The following is a 21,763-nucleotide window of genomic DNA, read 5'->3' on the forward strand; positions in this document are numbered from 1 at the left end:
TAATGTTAGCTAGCTAGCTAACATTGAACCTGGTTGGTTAGATACCTGCAGATTCATGCAGGGTAGTAATGTTATGATTTGGGATTATGGTTCATTGTTTAGCGAGCTAACTAAATGTCTAAAGAAAAGACTCCACTATGCAAGTAACCATTTCAGTACACCGTCTGTATCCTGTGCACGTGACAAATAAACATAGATTTTATTTGATATAGCAATGAAACAGTGTCCAAGTTCACATGTGAATCCATAAAGAGATGGGTGAGGCTAAGGCTTTAGAGGGTGTGAACGATGCTGAATGGGTGTCAACAAAGTAGAGCTCTCCAGTAGGTTTACCAAAACATTTTAGCAACCAGGAAACAATTCTAATTTTAGCAAACAGGAAATGGCGTAGCAATTTCTCTATAGTACATCTAAGTAAAAGGTATTCTGTTATTTGCGTTTCTTCTGCTCAGTTTTCTTGGGAAGTTGTGTCATTTCGCTCCACTTCACACTGACAGTGTACCATCACTATAAGAAAACTCTGCAATGTCTGGTTCAATGACAATGTTCTTGTTACCCAAGTCAAGGATTTGATCATCATCTGATTCATTTTCAGTCTTAGAGAGTCAGCTCGTCTTCCTTCAGAAATAAGTAAATCACAACATTCTCAACAATCAAGGCTAGCCAGGAAGAATCCTTTGTTTCTCCATGAAAAATAAAACTAGCTAGTAACAATTTATTTTTCATTCATATCACCTATGAGTTTGTTATTGAGGCACATGAAAGTACACATGTTTAATAAGGCGTTTCTGCCCCCCCCCCCCCCCCCCCGAATAAACATTGTTATGAAAAAATATTATTTGAATTAGAAATGTCGGTTTTACAGCACACTTGAGAGATCCAGACACATTTGTCAATAAAACAGATGAATGCAACTGTTTATGTCAAATTGTTTTGTGTTCTACTTGTAGCCTTGGTTGTCCTGAAAAATTAGTTGTGAGGCTAAATAGGGGTTGGACATGCAGATAAATGAAATGTCGATTTTTGCTGGAGTCTTGGGTCTGATAGGGTTAATCCCACTTTGTAACACAATAACATGTTAAAAAATCCAGGGGGGGGGTGAATATTTATGATCGGCAAAGGTCGGAGTCAGTAGTAACATATGAATATGATGCAATATCCTGTTCTCCATATCTCCCTTCTAACAGCTGTGTCTCCACTCCATGTGTCACACTGATGTTGTTCCCTGTGTTGGTGGGGACCCTGGGTGAATGCTTGCATGAGAGTCTCAACGTAACTCAGCTCAAGTGATCACTTCCTGTCTATGTTACAGAACCAACATCCAGACAAGAGTTCAACGATTATGCAAGATAAAACACTCAGGTTGTGTTTACACAGGCAGTCCAAATCTGATATTTTGCCCAATTATTGACTCGATCTGATTGGTCAAAAGACCATTTAGTGGGAAAATATCAGAATTGGTCTGCCTGTGTAGACACAGCCTTACATACACTTATCCTGGCAAGACGGTTGGTCTCAATGGATGGTTAACTATTCATTATAGACATCCTGCAAACCTAGTTGGAGTCCCATGGTGTTTGTGGGTGTGTCATTTCCAATGTCCTATACATCTGGCGGAGCGGAGCCCCTTAGTGTGTCTGTGTCCTTTACCTGTGGCGGTGCCCCGTGGTTGAGGCTTTCCTGTGAGGAGAAGTGGCTGTGACTACGTCGGCGCGACGGCAGACGCTGGTACTGGCGCTGGTACTCTTCCTCTTCCTCCGAGTCCTCCAGGCCATACAGTTGTCCGCTGCTGCGAAGGTGCCCGTTGTTGGCACTGCCACACGAAGACTGGCTCATCCTGGACAAGGATCGTGCCCGCATCATCCAGTTCTCTGGGTACGGCACCTCGTCTGTCCGGATAGAGAGTTCATAGACGGGAGGGCCTAGTGAAGTTATTATTACGGAATCCATGTTCATGTAGGAAAGAGCAAGAGATGTTGTACCTAGTGTAATAATGTGTACCTTTTGGGTGATCCGTTATATTCTACTTCTAGCAGAGTGCGTTCTTGCCAGAGTGCATTCTTGGTTCAAATAGTATTGGAGTACTGGAATACCATATTGAGTGCCAGATAGGTTGGATTTGCACTTTTTGGACTATTCTATTTTGCTCCAGGAAAGCTCAATCAAGCACAGCAAGGGTTGCAAAGCTACCAGTAATCTATGGCAATCTATGGTAACTTTGGTCATTTGTACTTAAATATATATATTTTTTAAGTTATTCATATATAGTATTCATTTTTTATATCTATGTTCATATTGTCCATGAGTTTTGGTTCAAGAAAAAATTGCCTAATTAATTAAAAAAGCATCTAATAAACAATGCCATTGTTTTCAATGAGATGCATCACTTCAATGTATTGACTTTTTTCACAACCAGTTTGCCAACAAAACATTGGTTGTAAAATAATATTTCATGCTGAAATCCTAATATTAAACACCAATGGTGTTCACTAAAATGATGGTTTATATTTAGGATAATGTTTTACAGCTTTGTCATACATTTTTTACATTTAAAAATCATCAAATTGTATTATTTTATATATTTTACGTGGCCACACAGAGGGCCAGAGATAATCAGAAGTGATAATCTGAAGTACCTGAAAATGCCACTAGATGTCATCTGTTAAAATGAATTTGAAAAACGTAAACGTTACCAAAGTTCTCGTAGTGTAACGGTAAACTTAAAAAGTTACAGTAATATACCCTCCCTTTGCAACCCTATTAACAGGTAAGGCATTTAGGCTTGGCCCTTGGCTACATTGTATGTATGTACTTTGTGTCCTAATATCAATGAGCACATACACTTCTTCTATTGTATATAGTAATGTATGTTAGTGGGGGTGTACGTCTAACACACATGGTGTAGTCCTCACCGAAGCGGGCCGGCTTGTCCAGCAGACTCATCCGGCGGCTGTGGAGGACCTCCGTGTTGAACTCGGAGTGTCTCTCACCCTGCTCCTCCAGGATCTGCTGGAACATGCAGGCCATGTCGGCCTCGGCTGTCAGGGACTCCCGTGTGCCGCCCTCCAGACTGCTCTGTGGACTCTGGAGACATCACCACCACCACCATGTCAGTAATTCTCTAGGCAAGATTATTTTAGAAAACATTTGTTTTTCACTAATGTTTGTCATCGTGCCATTGTGTTGTTTTGAGCCCGGCTGTGCTAATTACAAACAAGCGCGAAAATTAGCTACCTTTAACCGTTCTACCAGAGTTTCACTGCGATTCTGCTAGTGGCCTGCGTCTATCAAAAATGATGCAGCGACCAAAGATTATCAGAGGGATTTGCAGGCTGATGGGAAATCAATTTCCAACTCTGAAGTGATGTAACAACCTAATGTTAGCTAGCTTGCTAGCCTAGCTGGGTCAGTTAGCTAACTTAACATCCTGTATTAAACTGTATTAAACTCTGAAAGCCATCAGCTAAGTTAAATCAAATAGATATATTTTGGCATACACAGTCAATCAAGGTAGCTTATGACATGATACTGCTAATTTAGTCATTGCTAGACTGTTAGCTACCTTCAGCATATTAAACATGTTTGTTTGTTTGTTCTATCTTTGACTGACATTAGCTAACGTAAGCTAGCTAATGTTACTCTTATTTGGTAGCCAACTATTCCACCCTTGTTTGGAAAACACTCAATTACTAAAAATATAATTTTTGAAATAGCCAATTCACTCTCTGTTTGTGGGTTGGTAGCAATGATGAATGTGTTTAAATCATCTATGGTTGATTGGCTGACAATATTGAAATGTCCATGTTAGGTATGCTTAGCTAGCCAGTCTAACAGAGATCAACACAATTAGTGGGGTGGCTAAATTGTGTATGGTTCTGTACTCTGTTGTAGGTGGTACAGAATCTGATTCCACCAACATGCGCTTCTAACCCCTAGCTCTTAGACAAAATATTTACAAGCTAACGGTTAAAATAGCTGAATGTACAGTAAGCATGGTTTAAACAGAAATTGGGTAGTGTTTGTATGGTTTGTGTTTGTTATGGGTAACAGGTGTTTAGAGGTAGCCTGAGAACCACAGAATACCTTCCAGACCATGTAATCAATTTAGTCTACCCCTCTTTTTTGTAAAAATCACGTTATCTGGAGTCATTCCACAGTGCCCTGCTAACAAATACCCCAAAGCGGGGGCATTTTGGGTACACAAGCATGAGGGAGCGGACACACCTTGCAGTTCTCAAGGGGCACTGAAAGGTATAAAATGAAGACTACAATAGTAATGTCACAACCACCTCATTCTTCTGTCTGCAGATTCTCAAAACACAAAGACGAGTCTAAGAATAATACAAAAAGCAAAAACATACAAACAATAAAAAATAAAACATTGTAATAATAATATATTGAATGCATTAACAGAAATAACCATAACCAAACAAACATTGTAGCTTAGAAATTATGGTAATTAACGGTAAACCTACTACTGGTGATACTGACTCCTGAACATCTAATCAAATGGGTACCCCCCCCCATTTTACGCTGCTGCTACTCTCTGATTATTATCTATGCATAGTCATTTTAATAACTCTACCTACAAGTACATTTTACCTCAATCACCTTGACTAACCGGTGCCCCTGCACATTGACTTTGTACTGGTACCCCTATATAGCCTCGCTATTGTTATTTTACTATTGCTCTTTTAAATGTTTTTATTTATTTCACCTTTATTTAACCAGGTAGGCTAGTTGAGAACAAGTTCTCATTTGCAACTGCGACCTGGCCAAGATAAAGCATAGCAATTCGACACATACAACAACACAGAGTTACACATGGAATAAACAAAACATACAGTTAATAATTCAGTAGAAAAATAAGTCTATATACAATGTGAGCAAATGAGGTGAGATAAGGTAGGTAAAGGCAAAAAAAGGCCATGGTGGCGAGGTAAATACAATATAGCAAGTAAAGCACTGGAATGGTAGATTTGCAGTGGAATAATTTGCAAAGTAGAAATAGAAATAATGGGGTGCAAAGGAGCAAAAATGAATAAATAGCAGTAGGGGAAGAGGTAGTTGTTTGGGCTAAATTATAGATGGACTATGTACACGTGCAGTAACCTGTGAGCTGCTCTGACAGGTGGTGCTTAAAGCTAGTGAGGGAGATGTGTTTCCAGCTTCAGAGATTTTTGCAGTTCGTTCAAGTCATTGGCAGCAGAGAACTGGAAGGAAAGATGGCCAAAGGAGGAATTGGCTTTGGGGGTGACCAGTGAGATACTGTATACCTGCTGGAGCGCGTGCTACGAGTGGGTGCTGCTATGGTGACCAGTGAGCTCAGATAAGGCGGGGCTTTACCTAGCAGAGACTTGTAGATAACCTTTAGCCATTGGGTTTGGCGATGAGTATGAAGCGAGGGCCAGCCAACGAGAGCGCACAGGTCGCAATGGTGGGTAGTGTATGGGGCTTTGGTGACAAAACATCGAATTTGTTGAGTAGAGTGTTGGAGGCTATTTTATAGATGACATCACCGAATTCGAGGATCGGTAGGATGGTCAGTTTTACGAGGGTATGTTTGGCAGCATGAGTGAAGGATGCTTTGTTGCGATATAGGAAGCCAATTCTAGATTTAATTTTGGATTGGAGATGCTTAATGTGAGGCTGGAAGGAGAGTTTACAGTCTAACCAGACACCTAGGTGTTTGTAGTTGTCCATGTATTCTAAGTCAGAGCCGTCCAGAGTAGTGATGCTGGACGGGTGAGCAGGTGCGGGCAGTGATTGGTTGAATGGCATGCATTTAGCTTTACTTGCGTTTAAGAGCAGTAGGAGGCCATGGAAGGAGAGAGAGTTGTATGGCATTGAAGCTCGTCTGGAGGTTGTTAACACAGTGTCCATAGAGGGGCCAGAAGTATACAGTATGGTGGGATTCGAAATGGTCGGTAATCTGTTTGTTAACTTGGCTTTCGAAGACCTTAGAAAGACAGGGTAGGATAGATATATGTCTGTAGCAGTTTGGGTCTAGAGTGTCACCCCCTTTGAAGAGGGGGATGACCGCGGCAGCTTTCCAATCTTTGGGAATCTCAGACGATACGAAAGAGAGGTTAAACAGGCTAGTAATAGGGGTTGCAACAATTTCGGCAGATAATTTTAGAAAGAGAGGGTCCTTACTCATTTGTAGGGGTCAAGATTTTGTAGCTCTTTCAGAACATCAGCTATCTGGATTTGGGTGAAGGAGAAATGGTGGGGGCTTTGGCGGGTTGCTGTGGACAGTGCAGGGCATTTGACCGGGTTAGGGGTAGCCAGGTGGAAAGCATGGCCAGCCGTAGAGAAATGCTTATTGAAATTCTCAATTATAGTGGATTTATCGGTGGCGACAGTGTTTCCTAGCCTCAGAGCAGTGGGAAGCTGGGAGGAGGTGCTCTTATTCTCCATGGACTTTACAGTGTCCCAGAACTTTTTTGAGTTCGACAGAATGCACATTTATTTTAGGAAAGCTAAGGCTAGCTTTTTCAAACTGCCTGTGTATATTTGTTCCTAACTTCACTGAAAAGTTGCATATCACGGGGGCTATTCGATGCTAATGCAGAACGCCACAGGATGTTTTTGTGCTGGTCAAGGGCAGACCGGTCAGGAGTGAACCAAGGACTATATCTATTCCAAGTTCCACATTTTTGGAATGGGGCATGCTTTTTTAACCCTCCCGTTGTCCTGGTATTGTGTCTAGTCCCCGCGTCCTCCGGGTCACCCTGTCCCGTCCTGGCTAAAAGCCCAATGTGCGGAAGTGTGACAGTAGGCATGTGAACAGCCTTTGCAGATGTATTTCTTACACCTGCAGCACACCGTGTCTGTCTTGGAGTCCTTCTTGGGTGGGCAGAGCTGACACCTCTTCCTCTTACTTGCCCCGGTGGCCCAGCGGCCGTGCCAGTGGCGGGGCCCTCGCGCTGTTGATCACGAGGCGCCGCAGCCACCGCCGCCGTAGCACTCTGTAGGACTTTGACAAGCGCTGACGCCGCTTCGGTGCGGGGCAGATGCTGCCTTCTTTGGATCAGCGGCTCGAGGAACACCCTGCGCTTGTTCCGCTTGCCAGGCATCCAGTCGGGCTTGATCTCTCGCCATATGACAAAGGCGTTGTAGGAGGACACGTCGAGGATGTTGTGGAAGACGACCAGGGGCCAGCGGGCAGTCATCCGTCTGCAGCTGTAGGTGCCCACCACCTTGTCTAGGTTGTCCACGCCGCCCTTGTTGCAGTTGTAGTCTAGGATGAGGGCCGGCTTCCTGTCGCGGCGATCGCTAATATGGCCCTCTGTGTGCAGCGTGCTCAAAAGTAGCACGTTCTTGTTTCTCTTTGCCAGGTAGGACACCAGAGTGGCGGTGGGCGTGAAGGCGAACCTGGAGGACAGGACCTGTCTGCCCCTGGACTCGAGCAGCGCGGGCGGGAGCTCGGCCTTGTTCTTTCTCACCGTGCCCACCATGGTGAGGTTCCTCTCGAGGAGCCGCTGGCCCAGGTCGTAGGAGGTGAAGAAGTTGTCGCAGGTGACGTTGCGACCGCTCAGGCCCGTTGTCAGATCGAGGACGACGCGCATCCCCTGGTTCTTCTCGGGGCCTCCGCCGACCGCCTTGCCGGTGTACACTTGCATCTTCCAAGCGTAGCTGGACTTGGCGTCGCAGGCCACCCACGACTTGATGCCGTATTTGGCCGGCTTGCTGGGGATGTACTGACGGAAAGGACAGCAGCCTTTTGGAAAGGGGACAAGACATTAGTGTGGTTACTGTGTCACGGGGGGCCAAGGGCCAACTTTTGTGTTACACACACTGCCAGCGCTGCTACAGCCGCTGCTTGTACCGCTGCTACGGCAGCACTGCCTCTCTGTATAGACATATAAGCACGCGCGCGCACACACGAAGCAAGCACAAGCGCAATCACAAGCACAGTACCTCTGAACGGGACCAGTTGCTCGTCCACCGTCACGTCGGGCCCCGGGTTGTAGAGGGCCGGCAGCCGCGCCTCCCACAGGTCCCAGACCTCCCGTATGGCCGTGAGTTTGTCCGTGGCGAGTCTGGCGGGTCTCGACTGGTGGTCGTCAAATCGCAGCAGCCTCGAGTACCTGTGAAAGACCTTGAGCGGCATGGTGGCTCGGAACACGGTCCTGCCGCTCTCGGCGTCCCACAGGCTGGCCGCGGCCTCGCCCCGGGACCTGTAGACGCCCGCTAGGATCAGCAGCCCTACGTAGGCGCGCAGGTCCGTTACGTGGGTCGCCAGCCGTCGCCGTATTTTCTGGCCCCGTGCAGGTTCGTCATTTCCACAATTATCCTTTCTATCGCCGGTGTGACAAACAGGTGGAAGGCGGACGCGATGTCGCGGGCCTGTGTCGCGGCATAGGCCGTGGGGCTCGGAGTCTGGTCCGGCCCGACGTGGCAGATCGCGAGGGCCCCGCTGCGGCGGCCGTAGGCCACGGGGGACCACTCGATTTTGACGTTTTTCGACAGCAACGGCGGCTCCCGTTGGTCCGGGGCCGAGGAGATCTCTTCCTCGCCGCGGTCCTCGCGCTCGTCCTCGGGCGGCTCTTCCTCGGGTCGCTCTCCCTGAGAAGAGGGAGAAGAGGCATCATCGACCTCGCGGCGCTCGGGGTTGTATTCCTCCCCGTCTTCGTCTTCCGAAACCTCTTCCTCCTCCTCCTCCTCCTGGCAATCCGAGTAGTCTTCTTGGTCCACGCTGGACAAGATCTGTTCTAGAACCTGCGCGGCCGTAAAACGCGTGGCCATGGCCGCTCGGCTCCACTGATCGGGTCCGCTGAGCTGCGGGCAAGAGCGCACTTGGCACGGGTGGGGCGCCGGTCACTTTGTGTGTGTGTGTGTGGGTGTGGGTGTGGGTGGGTGCCGCTGACAATATTAGTATCCTCTCTACGTAGGGCCGGCCGGGCCGGCTTACGCGGGAGACCGAGACCCGAAAATGCTCGAGGCTCGCTTGCGCGCTCGTGTGTAGCCGTGTGCAGTCGACCCACCCCAGCCGAGCAACAAGAACACTCGGCAGCTCACTAGCGCACGACGGAGCACATCTGGACCTGTGCAGCGGCTGGCATGGTCGCTCTGAGCCACGAGCGCAACAAGAACACTCGGTTGCTCTCTAGCACACAGCGGAGCACGTCCGGACCTGTGCAGCGGCTGGCAGGGTCGCTCTGACCCGCGAGCGCACAACCTTGCTACACTCGCAGATGCTCTAGTACGCTCCGCGGCAGACGCCTCACCAGTGGCTGACAGGGTCGCTCTGACTCGCAGAGCGCCAGCCCTGGAAACACTGGGCCTGGGTCGCTCTGACCCACAGAGCGCAGAGCGCAACAAGAACACTTGGCTGCTCTCTAGCACACGGCTGAGCACGTCTGGACCTGTGCAGCGGCTGGCTGGGTCGCTCTGACCCACAGAGCGCAGAGCGCAACAAGAACACTCGGCTGCTCTCTAGCACACGGCAGAGCACGTCTGGACCTGTGCAGCGGCTGGCTGGGTCGCTCTGACCCACAGAGCGCAGAGCGGTGAGCCCAGAGCGCAGAGCGCAGAGCGGGGAGCCGGGCACAGCCTCGCCACACTCGCAGACACTCTACTACGCTCAACGGCATACGCCTCGCCAGTGGCTGACAGGGTCGCTCTGACTCAGGAGCGCAGAGGGCAGAGCGCGAGCCCTGGAAACACAGGGCCTGGGTTGCTCTGACGAGCGCAGAGCGCAGAGTACAACTACAACACTCGGCTGCTCTCTAGCACACGGCAGAGCACGTCTGGACCTGTGTAGCGGCTGGCTGAGTCGCTCTGACCGAAGAGCGCAGAGCCCAGAGCGCAGAGCACAGAGCGCAGAGCGGGGAGCCGGGCACAGCCTCGCCACACTCGCAGACACTCTACTACGCTCGAAGGCATACGCCTCGCCAGTGGCTGACAGGGTCGCTCTGAGCCACGAGCGCGACTCTAACACTCGGCTGCTCTCTAGCACACGGCGAGGCACGTCCGGACCTGTGTAGCGGCTGGCTGAGTCGCTCTGACCCAAGAGCGCAGAGCCCAGAGCACAGAGCACAGAGCGCAGAGCGGGGAGCCGGGCAACAGCCTCGCCACACTCGCAGACTCTCTACTACGCTCGAAGGCACACGCCTCGCCAGTGGCTGGCACGGTCGCTCTGACCCGCCAGCGCAAGAGCGCCAGCCCTCCACACACAGGGCCTGGGTCACTCTGACCCGCGAGCGCAGAGCACAGAAAGGGGAGCCCTCCACACACAGGGCCTGGGTCACCCTGACCCCAGGACCACGGGAGGGTTAAGATGGTGAGGAAGGCACTTTTAAAGAATAGCCAGGCATCATCTACTGACGGGATGAGGTCAATGTCATTCCAGGATACCCTGGCCAGGTCGATTAGAAAGGCCTGCTCGCAGAAATGTTTTAGGGAGCGTTTGACAGTGATGAGGGGAGGTCGTTTGGTCGCAGACCCATTACGGATGAAGGGAATGAGGCAGTGATTGCTGAGATCTTGATTGAAAACAGCAGAGGTGTATTTGGAGGGCGAGTTAGTTAGGATGACATCTGAGGGTGCCCGTGTTTACGGATTTGGAGTTGTACCTAGTAGGTTCATTGATAATTTCTGTGAGATTGAGGGCATCAAGCTTAGAATGTAGGATGGCTGGGGTGTTAAGCATGTCCCAGTTTAGGTCACCTAGTAGCACAAACTCCGAAGATAGATGGGGGGCAATCAATTAACATATGGTATCGAGGGCACAGCTGGGGGCAGAGGGAGGTCTATAGCAAGAGGCAACAGTGAGAGATTTGTTTCTGGAAAGGTGAATTTTTAGAAGTAGAAGCTCAAATTGTTTGGGTACAGACTTGGATAGCCTGCAGAGTTCTGTATTACTATCTCTGCAGGAGATTGCAACACATGCCCCTTTGGCAGTTCTATCTTGGCGGAAAATGTTATAGTTAGCGGTTAAGACATCTGGGTTGGCAGAGTGTGCTAAAGCAGTGAGTAAAACAAACTGAGGGAGTAGGCTTCTAATGTTAACATGCATGAAACCAAGGCTTTTACGGTTACAGAAGTCAACAAATGAGAGCACCTAGAGAGTGGGAGTGGGGCTAGGCACTGCAGGACCTGGATTAACCTCTACATCACCAGAGGAGAAGTAGGATAAGGGTACGGCTAAATGCTATACGAACTGGCCGTCTAGCACCTTCGGAACATAGAGTAAAAGGAGCAGGTTTCTGGGCACGATAGCATAGATTCAAGGCATAGTGTACAGACAAAGGTAAGGTAGGATGTGAGTACGTTGGAGGTAAACCTAGGCATTGAGAAATTATGAGAGAGATATAGTCTCTAGAGACGTTTAAACCAGGCGATGTCATCGCATATGTAGGAGGTGGAACAACAAGGTTGGTTAAGGCATATTGAGCAGGGCTAGAGGCTCTACAGTGAAATAAGACAGTAATCACTAACCAGGACAGTAATGAACGAGGCATATTGATATTAGAAAGAGGCATGCGTAGCCAAGTGAACATATGGGTCCAGTGAGTGGTTGGGATGACTGGGGACACGGAGATTCAGACAGTTAGCAGGCCGATGATAACAAGCTAACAGTTAGTAGGCCGGGGCTAAACAAGCTAGCAGTTAGCAGACTGGGGCTGGCAAGCTAGCAGTTAGCAGACCGGGTTTGCAAGCAAGCAGTTAGCAGGGGCTAGCAGTTAGCAGACCGGGGCAGGCAAACTAGCAGCACTTTAATTATTTGTTACTTTTATTTCTTGTTTTTTAAGGTATTGTTCTTAACTACATTGTTGGTTAAGGGATGTAAGTAAGCATTTCACTGTAAGGTGAATGTGACAAATAACATTTGATTTGACTGGTGTACCATCCACGTGGCCTCTGCAAGAGATTAGTCCACTCAGACAGGCGTGAATCAGACAGGTGTCTAGTGTGCCATAGTTTTTATAAACATATTAGCCACTATTCGAATAAAAAAATATCAGTCGACCAAAACCAAACAATCGACCAGTTGACTAAATGGGGTCAGTCCTACAAATTAAAACCAATTAGTGGAAAAAATATCAGAATTGGGCTGCCTGTGTAAACACAGCCAGTGTGGCTCAGCTTAAGACAATGTCGAACACACAGCAGACTGCTGAGGGGAGGACGGCTCATAATAAATGTCCAGGAAAGGAGCAAATGGAATGAGATTTGATGTATTTGATACCATTCAGGCTGTCGTGACCGCCTGAGAGCAGTGGATTACTGAACAAAACGCACCAACAAAACAGAGTTTTTGGGACATAAAGGGGGACTTTATCGAACAAAACAAACATTTATTGTGTAACAGGGTCTCTTGTGACTGAAACCATATGAAGATCATCAAAGGTAAGTGATTGATTAATTTTATCGCTATTTCTGACGTTTGTAATTCCTTTACTTGGTTGTAAAATGTTTGTATTTCAACGGATGTTGGCCAGGTGGGACCCTACCGTCCCACCTGCTTATAATAACACTTTTTTGGTTACTACATGATTCCATATGCGTTATTTCATAGTTTTGATGTCTGCACTATGATTCTACAATGTAGAAAATAGTAAAAATAAAGAAAAACCCTTAATGAGTAGGTGTCCAAACTTTTGACATCTACTCAACGAGTACCATTGAAATACTTTTAGCCAGTTGAGTCCAAAGTTTCTTCAAGAATGTCCTTTTCTATTTTGCTTATAAAATCCCAAATTGACAAAGTTGTAACGCGACGATTCTCTTCACTGCAGATCCCTAATCTATGGATTTCACATGACTGGCAGAGGTGCAGCCCCTTGGCAGCCAGGCCCACCAACTGAGGAGCTTTGTGAACAAGTGGTGGCGGTGGGGTTATGGTATGAGCAGGCATAAGCTATGGACAATTAACACAATTGCATTTTATAGATAGCAATTTGAATGCACAAAGAGATCATGAGGTCCATTTCATGCCATTCATCCGCCGCCATCACCTCATGTTTTAGGATGATAATGCACACCCCCATGTCGCAAGGATCTGTACACAATTTCTGGAAGCTGAAAATGTCCCAGTTATTCTATGCCCTGCATACCCACCAGACATGTCACCCACTGAGCATGTTTGGGATGCTCTGGATAGACGTGTATGACAGCGTGTTCCAGTTCCTGCCAATATTCAGCAACTTCGCACAAACATTGAAGAATAGCGGGACAACATTCCACAGGCCACAATCAACAGCCTGATCAACTCTATGCGAAGGAGATGTGTCGTACTACATAAGGCAAATGTTGGTCACACCAGATACTAACTATTTTCAGATTTTTTATAAGGTATCTGTGACCAACAGTCATGTGAAATCCATAGATTAGGGACTAATGAATGTATTTCAATTGACTGATTTCATTACATGAACTGTAACTCAGTCAAATCTTTGAAATCGTTGCATTTATATTTTTGTTCAGTGTAGAGCACTAAGACTATCTGTTTATCCATGGATAATTCCCTCAATTACCTCGACTGTCCTGTTCCCCCCCGCATATTGACTCTGTACCGGTACACCCTGTATATACAGTAGCCCCTGTATTTAGCCTACTGTTATTTTATTGTTGATACTTAATTATTTGTTATTTTTCTTCTTTACTTTTATTACATTTTTTATATGTACATATATATGTACATATATATATATATATATATATGTACATATATATATATATATATATATATATATATATATATACTTTCTCCCCAGTTTATTTTAGTAAATACTTGCTTAACACGTATTTTTCTTATTGTTGGTTAACCTGTTGTATTCAGCACATTTGACAAATACAATTTGATTCGATTTGATTTGATGAAGTGTGGCACCAAAAGTCTTTGAATTCACCGAATCACATTTCAGTTTAAATCGACATACATCTCATTCTGAGATGTATGGTATTACCGGTTTAGTACACAAGGGGGCGCCAAGAAACTAAACATACCTTTGGGTATCTTCCTAGAATGCTAACAAAATTAGCACAAGTTATATATATGTGCTAATGAGCACAAACGAAAATAAACTATTTACAGAGACAGGCAATCTAGCTCATAAAGTTGTACATATATAGGTAAGAGTTACCAAATGTCATTTTTGCTGAAAGTTTTGAAGCAAGCTTATCTGCTCTGAAGTAGCATGTGTACACTCTGTGTCTGTCTGGAGTCCCTAGGGCAATTGGCCTGCCTGCTCTGCTTGGAGCAGATGGGGGAGGAATGGACAGGCTGAGAATGGAGAGAAAAAAAGGCAAGCAAATCAAAAGATGTCAGTGGCAGCTGTATAGATAACTTTGACTTCTCAAACACAGGAGAAAGCTTACACAATATGATGCCCCATCACCTTATTCAGTCAGTAACTTACTTAGATAACTAGCAAGTTAAACTTAGGAGTTGTGTTAATGCATAATTCTTAATTTTTCACACGGGAAAAAATATAAAACGAGTAAGAAATCCATTACTGAGCTTTGTAAACGCTGATCTAAAATGCTTCTTATTGTAATTTCTGCTCTGCATCAGACTAACTTTGTGCATCTGTTGCACTTCTCCCCACTTGGATGAGAATTCACTGAATGGGTATTCTATCAGCAGACAGCCCGCTCTGACTGGTTTTGTAGCTTTTATCTTCTATTTGGTAGGCCTACTTTTTTCTCGGTGTAGCCAGCCTACTTTTCTCTGGTAAAATTCCAGATGAACTTTAAACAAAATATTAGGACATGCAGCTGGCTACATTACTTCTATGATAAACAGAAAAATGATGGCCATGCATCGTTTTTGCAAGCTCAATTAGGCTACATGTGTGGCTGCCAGCCAAATAACTTTGCATTTCTGTTGTCATTTAATGAAAATGAAGTTGTTTTCTGTCAAATGTGTTGCACTAATGTATTTTCTGTGAAGGAAAACTATAGTTGCACTTTCCTGATCAGTCTATTGAAGCAAAAAAAAACACTGTTGACTTTCAATATAAATCATGTCCCCTGCCAATACACAGCTGGACTCACCCGCTCCCCGCTTTCACCCTTTGTGCTATTTACAAACATATGACTGGTTCAATTGTTCTGGGGAATTATAGTAAGCTTCATAATGTAAAATAATGTGACAGTTGAAATGAAGAATGTGATCTGCTTTATCTCCTAATGTATTGCACAAGTTGACACCAGGTATTTACTTAAAAAGTAGCTACAAATACAACAACATATTGAACAAATAAAAACTTTTAATGTTATTGAAAAACCATCCCCTGGCTATTTCAAATACCCAGGTATATAGGCCCTGAAAATTGTCAAAGACTCCAGCCATCCTAGTCATAGACTGTTCTCTCTGCTACCACATGGCAAGCAGTACCGGAGCGCCAAGTCTAGGTCCAAGAGACTTCTAAACAGCTTCTACCCCCAAGCCATAAGACTCCTGAACATCTAGTCAAATGGCTACCCAGACAATTCACATTGCCCCCTCCCCTTTCCACATCACTGCCACTCTCTGTTTTCATCTATGCATAGTCACTTTAATTAACTCTATGTACATACTACCTCAACTAACCGGTGCTCCTCCACATTGACTCTGTACCGGCACCCCCCTGTATATAATGTTATTTTTTACTGCTCCTCTTTAATTACTTGTTACTTTTATCTCTTATTCTTATCCGTATCGGTTAGGGGCTCTTAAGTAAGCATTTCACTGTAAGGTCTACTACACCTGTTGTATTCGGTGCATGTGACTAATAACATTTGATATATACGGTATACGGCCCAAGCCTATTAACAACAGTTACAATAACTAATTGACAATAAACTAAACTACCTTCTTACAATCCCTTGTATTTACAAAGTGAAGACCTGTTGCACACAAAAATGCCATGTTAGCCCTAGCACATAAAGTCAAGTAGTTTAGATTGGTCTGGAGATATTTTGAGCCTCCCCTAGGGTATCTGGCTGGTACAATGTGATTGTTTTATTGAATCAAGCTCAAATGTGTTCCAGACTTGATAGCGCAACTCAACATTCACAGTTAAGAATTATTGTCCACTTTGAAAGCGAAACCAGAGGAACCATGCTGACTAGACTGCATGAATAAAACAATAGATCTAGAAATATGGCCAATTGAATATAGTTACTGGATTAAAGTTAATGCCAAGAAAGACACTACTCTGTGTGTGTGTGTGTGTGTGTGTGTGTGTGTTTGGTTTTATTATCCTTGTGGGGACCAGAAGTCCCCACAAGAATAGTAAAACAAGTAAAATTGAAACAATTTTAGGCATAGGGATTAGGGTTAGGGTTACAATTAGTGTTAGGGAAAATATGATTTTTTAAATGGGAATCAATTGTTTGGTCCCCACAAGGATAGTAAAACAAACATGTGTGTCTGTGTATGTATTTACGTATGTATTGTGTGGTTATATGGGTGTACCTTTTTATTTTTACAAGCCAGGGCTATGAGAGAGTCAAAGGGAGACAGAGGACTTTCTCTTCCAGTCAGTACCTGACAGGATTCTTGTCGAGACAGAGAGTGGGTGGAGTAGTTAAGGTCCAGACCGAAGTCGACGGGGTGCACAGTGAGCAGTCGCTTGGTCGTTTTCATCTTCAAAAGAGTAGAGATAAAGACATCATCACACATAGAACCAGGAGAGAGGAGAGGAGACAGGGAGGACACCAAAGATGGGTAAAGGCGGTGAGTAGTGGCAACTCTCCACTAATGAGAACTACTGAGACACACTCAAGAGCTCTGATCCCCTCCAGAGCTCTTGAGGGAGCTCAAGATAGAGAACCTTATACCTGGAATACAACCTTTCCTCTTAATGTGTACCCTAGTGGGGTTAGCATTGGTCCAATAAGCATTACCATGCTGACATGTTTTTTAGGAAGATGATCCTTTTACTGAATGTGACAACAGATGTTTGTTCTTCTTTCCAATACTGTATGAGTCAATAAGGCTCAGTTGGTAAAACACAGCACTTGCAATGCCAAGGATAAAAGTATTTGCTAAATGACAGATATTATGCAGGCCATGCAAATGCATTATTCCCATGGTTTGGGTGGGCTGCCATACGTTGAATGACAATGAGGACGACGTTCCCTGAGTAAATATCACTATATGATGGAAATATCACCATAAGTTTGTTGCTGTGGTCATTTATGGGAGATGGTGTCACATTTCCTTTTTTGGAATAACAAAGGATCACCATATGCTAAACTGAGGCTCTTGAAGGTTGGATTTGAGTTGTTTCAGAAATTAACAGTACATAAGAGGAAATAAGCATTTCACCCAACTACACGGCTCATGTCTCCCTGAGTCATTCAAATGACTTGTTCTGCTCACACCACTTGAGGGTGCTCTCCCTCTCTATCTTTCCCAAGGTAACCAAAGCAGGAAATGCTGGTAAGATCATGCTAAAGTTGTGAATCATAAACATGAAAACAGAAGTATTCACTATCACTTCAATTGCAACAACAAAATTAGGTTTAAATCATAGGCTAAATGGACATGGACTAGCAAGTGTCTTCACTGACATTTTCAACCTCTCCCTGTCCGAGTCTGTAATAGCAACATGTTTTAAGCAGATCACCAGAGTGCCTGTGCCCAAGAACACTTAAGGTAACCTGCCTAAATGACTACCGACCCGTAGTCTGTCGCCATGCAGTGCTTTGAAAGGCTGGTCATGGCTCACATCAACACCATCATCTCAGAAACTCTAGACAAACTCCAATTTGCATACCGCCACAACAGTGCCACAGATGATACAGTCTCTATTGCACTCCACACTGCCCTTTCCCACCTGGATAGAAGGACCACCTATGTGAGAATGCTGTTCATTGACTACAGCTCAGCGTTCAACACCATAGTGCCCTCAAAGCTCATCAATAAGCTAAGGACCCTGGGACTAAACACTTCACTCTGCAACTGGATCCTGGACTTCCTGACGGCTGCCCCAAGGTGGTAAGGGTAGGTAACAACACATCCGCCAAGCTGATCCTCAACACAGGGTCCCCTCAGGGAGGCGTGCTCAGCCCCCTCCTGTACCCCTTGTTCACTCATGATTGCATGGCCAGGCACGACTCCAACACCATCATTCATTTATCCAAGATGGTGTAGCAGTCAGACGTCTTTGTCTTGTCGTGTCCCGTGTATATTTATTTTTTCTTCGTATATATTGTTTATACACTGCTCAAAAAAATAATGGGAACACTTAAACAACACAATGTAACTCCAAGTCAATCACACTTCTGTGAAATCAAACTGTCCACTTAGGAAGCAACACTGATTGACAATAAATTTAACATGCTGTTGTGCAAATGGAATAGACAGCAGGTGGAAATTATAGGCAATTAGCAAGACCCCCCCAATAAAGGAGTGGTTCTGCAGGTGGTGACCACGGACCACTTCTCAGTTCCTATGCTTCCTGGCTGATGTTTTGGTCACTTTTGAATGCTGGCGGTGCTTTCACTCTAGTGGTAGCATGAGACGGAGTCTACAACCCACACAAGTGGCTCAGGTATTGCAGCTCATCCAGGATGGCACATCAATGCGAGCTGTGGCAAGAAGGTTTGCTGTGTCTGTCAGCGTAGTGTCCAGAGCATGGAGGCGCTACCAGGAGACAGGCCAGTACATCAGGAGACGTGGAGGAGGCCATAGGAGGGCAACAACCCAGCAGCAGGACCGCTACCTCCGCCTTTGTGCAAGGAGGAGCAGGAGGAGCACTGCCAGAGCCCTGCAAAATTACCTCCAGCAGGCCACAAATGTGCATGTGTCTGCTCAAACGGTCAGAAACAGACTCCATGAGGGTGGTATGAGGGCCCGATGTCCACAGGTGGGGGTTGTGCTTACAGCCCAACACCGTGCAGGACGTTTGGCATTTGCCAGAGAACACCAAGATTGGCAAATTCGCCACTGGCGCCCTGTGCTCTTCATAGATGACAGCAGGTTCACACTGAGCACATGTGACAGACGTGACAGAGTCTGGAGACGCTGTGGAGAACGTTCTGCTGCCTGCAACATCCTCCAGCTTGACCGGTTTGGCGGTGGGTCAGTCATGGTGTGGGGTGGCATTTCTTTGGGGGGGCCGCACAGCCCTCCATGTCCTCGCCAGAGGTAGCCTGACTGCCATTAGGTACCGAGATGAGATCCTCAGACCCCTTGTGAGACCATATGCTGGTGCGGTTGGCCCTGGCTTCCTCCCAATGCAAGACAATGCTAGACCTCATGTGGCTGGAGTGTGTCTGCAGTTCCTGCAAGAGGAAGGCATTGATGCTATGGACTGGCCCGCCCGTTCCCCAGACCTGAATCTAATTGAGCACATCTGGGACATCATGTCTCGCTCCATCCACCAACGCCACATTGCACCATAGACTGTACAGGAGTTGGCGGATGCTTTAGTCCAGGTCTGGGAGGAGATCCCTCAGGAGACCATCCGCCACCTCATCAGGAGCATGCCCAGGCGTTGTAGGGAGGTCATACAGGCACGTGGAGGCCACACACACACTACTGAGCCTCATTTTGACTTGTTTTAAGGACATTACATCAAAGTTGGATCAGCCTGTAGTGTATTTTTCCACTTTAATTTTGAGTGTGACTCCAAATCCAGACCTCCATGGGTTGATAAATTTGATTTCCATTGATAATTTTTGTGTGATTTTGTTGTCAGCACATTATGCACAACTATGTAAAGAAAAAAGTATTTAATAAGAATATTTAATTCATTCAGATCTAGGATGTGTTATTTTAGTGTTCTTTTGAGCAGTGTATTTCTAACCTCAATTTCAACCTACTCTCCCGCAACCCGCTTCACCCAATGTGGTATGGATCTGCTATTTTCTATACTTTAGAACGGGAACCCCCAACAGAAGCTAGCCAGCTAACTAAGTCAGTTAGCCACTGCTAGCGGTCATCAGCTAACCTCAGCCCGGACAACTCCTGTCAGTCTGCACAGCGCGATTCAACCCAGAGCATATCGGACTGCTTTTTCTCAAAAACATCTACCACATCTCTGGATTCCAACCGCAAGCCCTGAACCTTTTCACCTGGATCATTGCAGCTAGCTTGCTGCTATCCAAGTGGCTACTCCTGGCTAACATCTCTGTCCCGAAGCAAGCACCAGTTAGCCTGGAGCTAGCCTCGTGCTAGGCCCAGTTCCTGGCTAGCTAAAGAGGTCCATCAGTCAATTTCTTGGGCTACAATACATATTTTGCCAATTGGGCTGGACCCTTTTACTGCCTACACGAAGCCCTGCTGTTCTGCCGACGTAACCGTCCGTAACCGTCCAGACTCTTCCGTCACGACGTCCCCTAAGGCTCCTTCTGCTCGCCTAGCTACTCACTACACCCTATGATCACTCGGTTGTGCATGCCTCTCCCTAATGTCAATATGCCTTGTATTTCACTATACAGGCTCCAGCCCTGCTCAATATGCCTCAGGTAGACCTTTTGTTCCACCTCCCACACATGTGGGGATCTCACCTGGTCTAAATGATGTCTTTAGAGACAAACCTCTCTCATCGTCACTCAATGCCTTGGTTTACCTCCACTATATTCACATCCTACCATACCCTTATTTGTATATTATGCCTTGAATCTATTCCTCCACGCCCAGAAACCTGCTCCCTTAACTCTTTGTTTCCGAACGCACTAGACGACCAGTTCTTATAGCATTCAACCGTACCCTTATCCTACTCCTCCTCTGTTCCTTTGGTGATGTAGAGGTTAATCCAGGCCCTGCAACGCCTAACTCCATTCCCGAGGCACTCTCATTTGTTGACTTCTGTAATCGTAAAAGCCTTGGTTTCATGCATGTTAACATTAGAAGCCTCCTCCCTAAGTTTGTTTTATTCTCACTGCTTTAGCACACTCTGCCAACCCGGATGTCATAGCCGTGTCTGAATCCTGGTTCAGGAAGGCCACAAAAATCCTGAAATTTCCATCCCTAACTATAACATTTTCCAACAAGATAGAACTGCCAAAGGGGGCGGAGTTGCAATCTACTGCAGAGATAGCCAGCAGAGTTCTGTCTTACTATCCACATCTGTGCTCAAACAATTCAAGCTTATACTTTTAAAAATCCACCTTTCCCGCTTGCTATAGACCACCTTCAGCCCCCAGCTGTGCCCTGGACACCATATGTGAATTGATTGCCCCCCATTTATCTTCAGAACTCGTACTGTTAGGTGACCTAAACTGGGACATGCTTAACACCCTGTCCATCCTACAATCTAAGCTAGATGCCCTCAATCTCACACAAATGACCAATGAACCACCCAGGTACAACCCCAAATCCGTAAACACGGGCACCCTCATAGATATCATCCTGACCTGATCAAACAGAAATTTGCATCCTGTAGCTCAAAGTTCAGGGACACTAAAGTCCATGGAGAATAAAATAACCTCCTCCCAGCTGCACTGAGGCTAGGAAACACTGTCACGATAATTGAGAATTTCAACAAGCATTTTTCTATGACTGGCCATGCTTTACACCTGGCTACCCCTACCCCGGTCAACAGCTCTGCACCCCCCACAGCAACTTGCCCAAACCTCTCCCATTTATCCTTCACCCAAATCCAGATAGCTGACGTTCTGAAAGAGCTGCAAAATCTGGACCCCTACAAATCAGCTGGGCTAGACAAACTGGACCCATTCTTTCAAAAAAATTATCTGCCGCAATTGTCGCAACCCCTATTACTAGCCTGTTCAAACTCTCTTTTGTATCGTCTGAAATCCCCAAAGATTGGAAAGCTGCTGCGGTCATCCCCCTCTTCAAAGGGGGAGACACTCT

General features: G+C 46.0%; 2 pseudogenes; both read right to left on the reverse strand.

The window, feature by feature from the left end:
- The window catches only part of LOC139380649 (melanophilin-like), a 126,164-nt pseudogene that overhangs the window by 47,031 nt on the left and 57,370 nt on the right, over positions 1 to 21,763 (reverse strand).
- On the reverse strand, positions 6,730 to 13,510 carry LOC139380926 (piggyBac transposable element-derived protein 4-like; annotated as a pseudogene).

The sequence above is a fragment of the Oncorhynchus clarkii genome, chromosome 22 (assembly GCF_045791955.1).
Source record: "Oncorhynchus clarkii lewisi isolate Uvic-CL-2024 chromosome 22, UVic_Ocla_1.0, whole genome shotgun sequence".
NCBI classification, from domain to species: domain Eukaryota; kingdom Metazoa; phylum Chordata; class Actinopteri; order Salmoniformes; family Salmonidae; genus Oncorhynchus; species Oncorhynchus clarkii.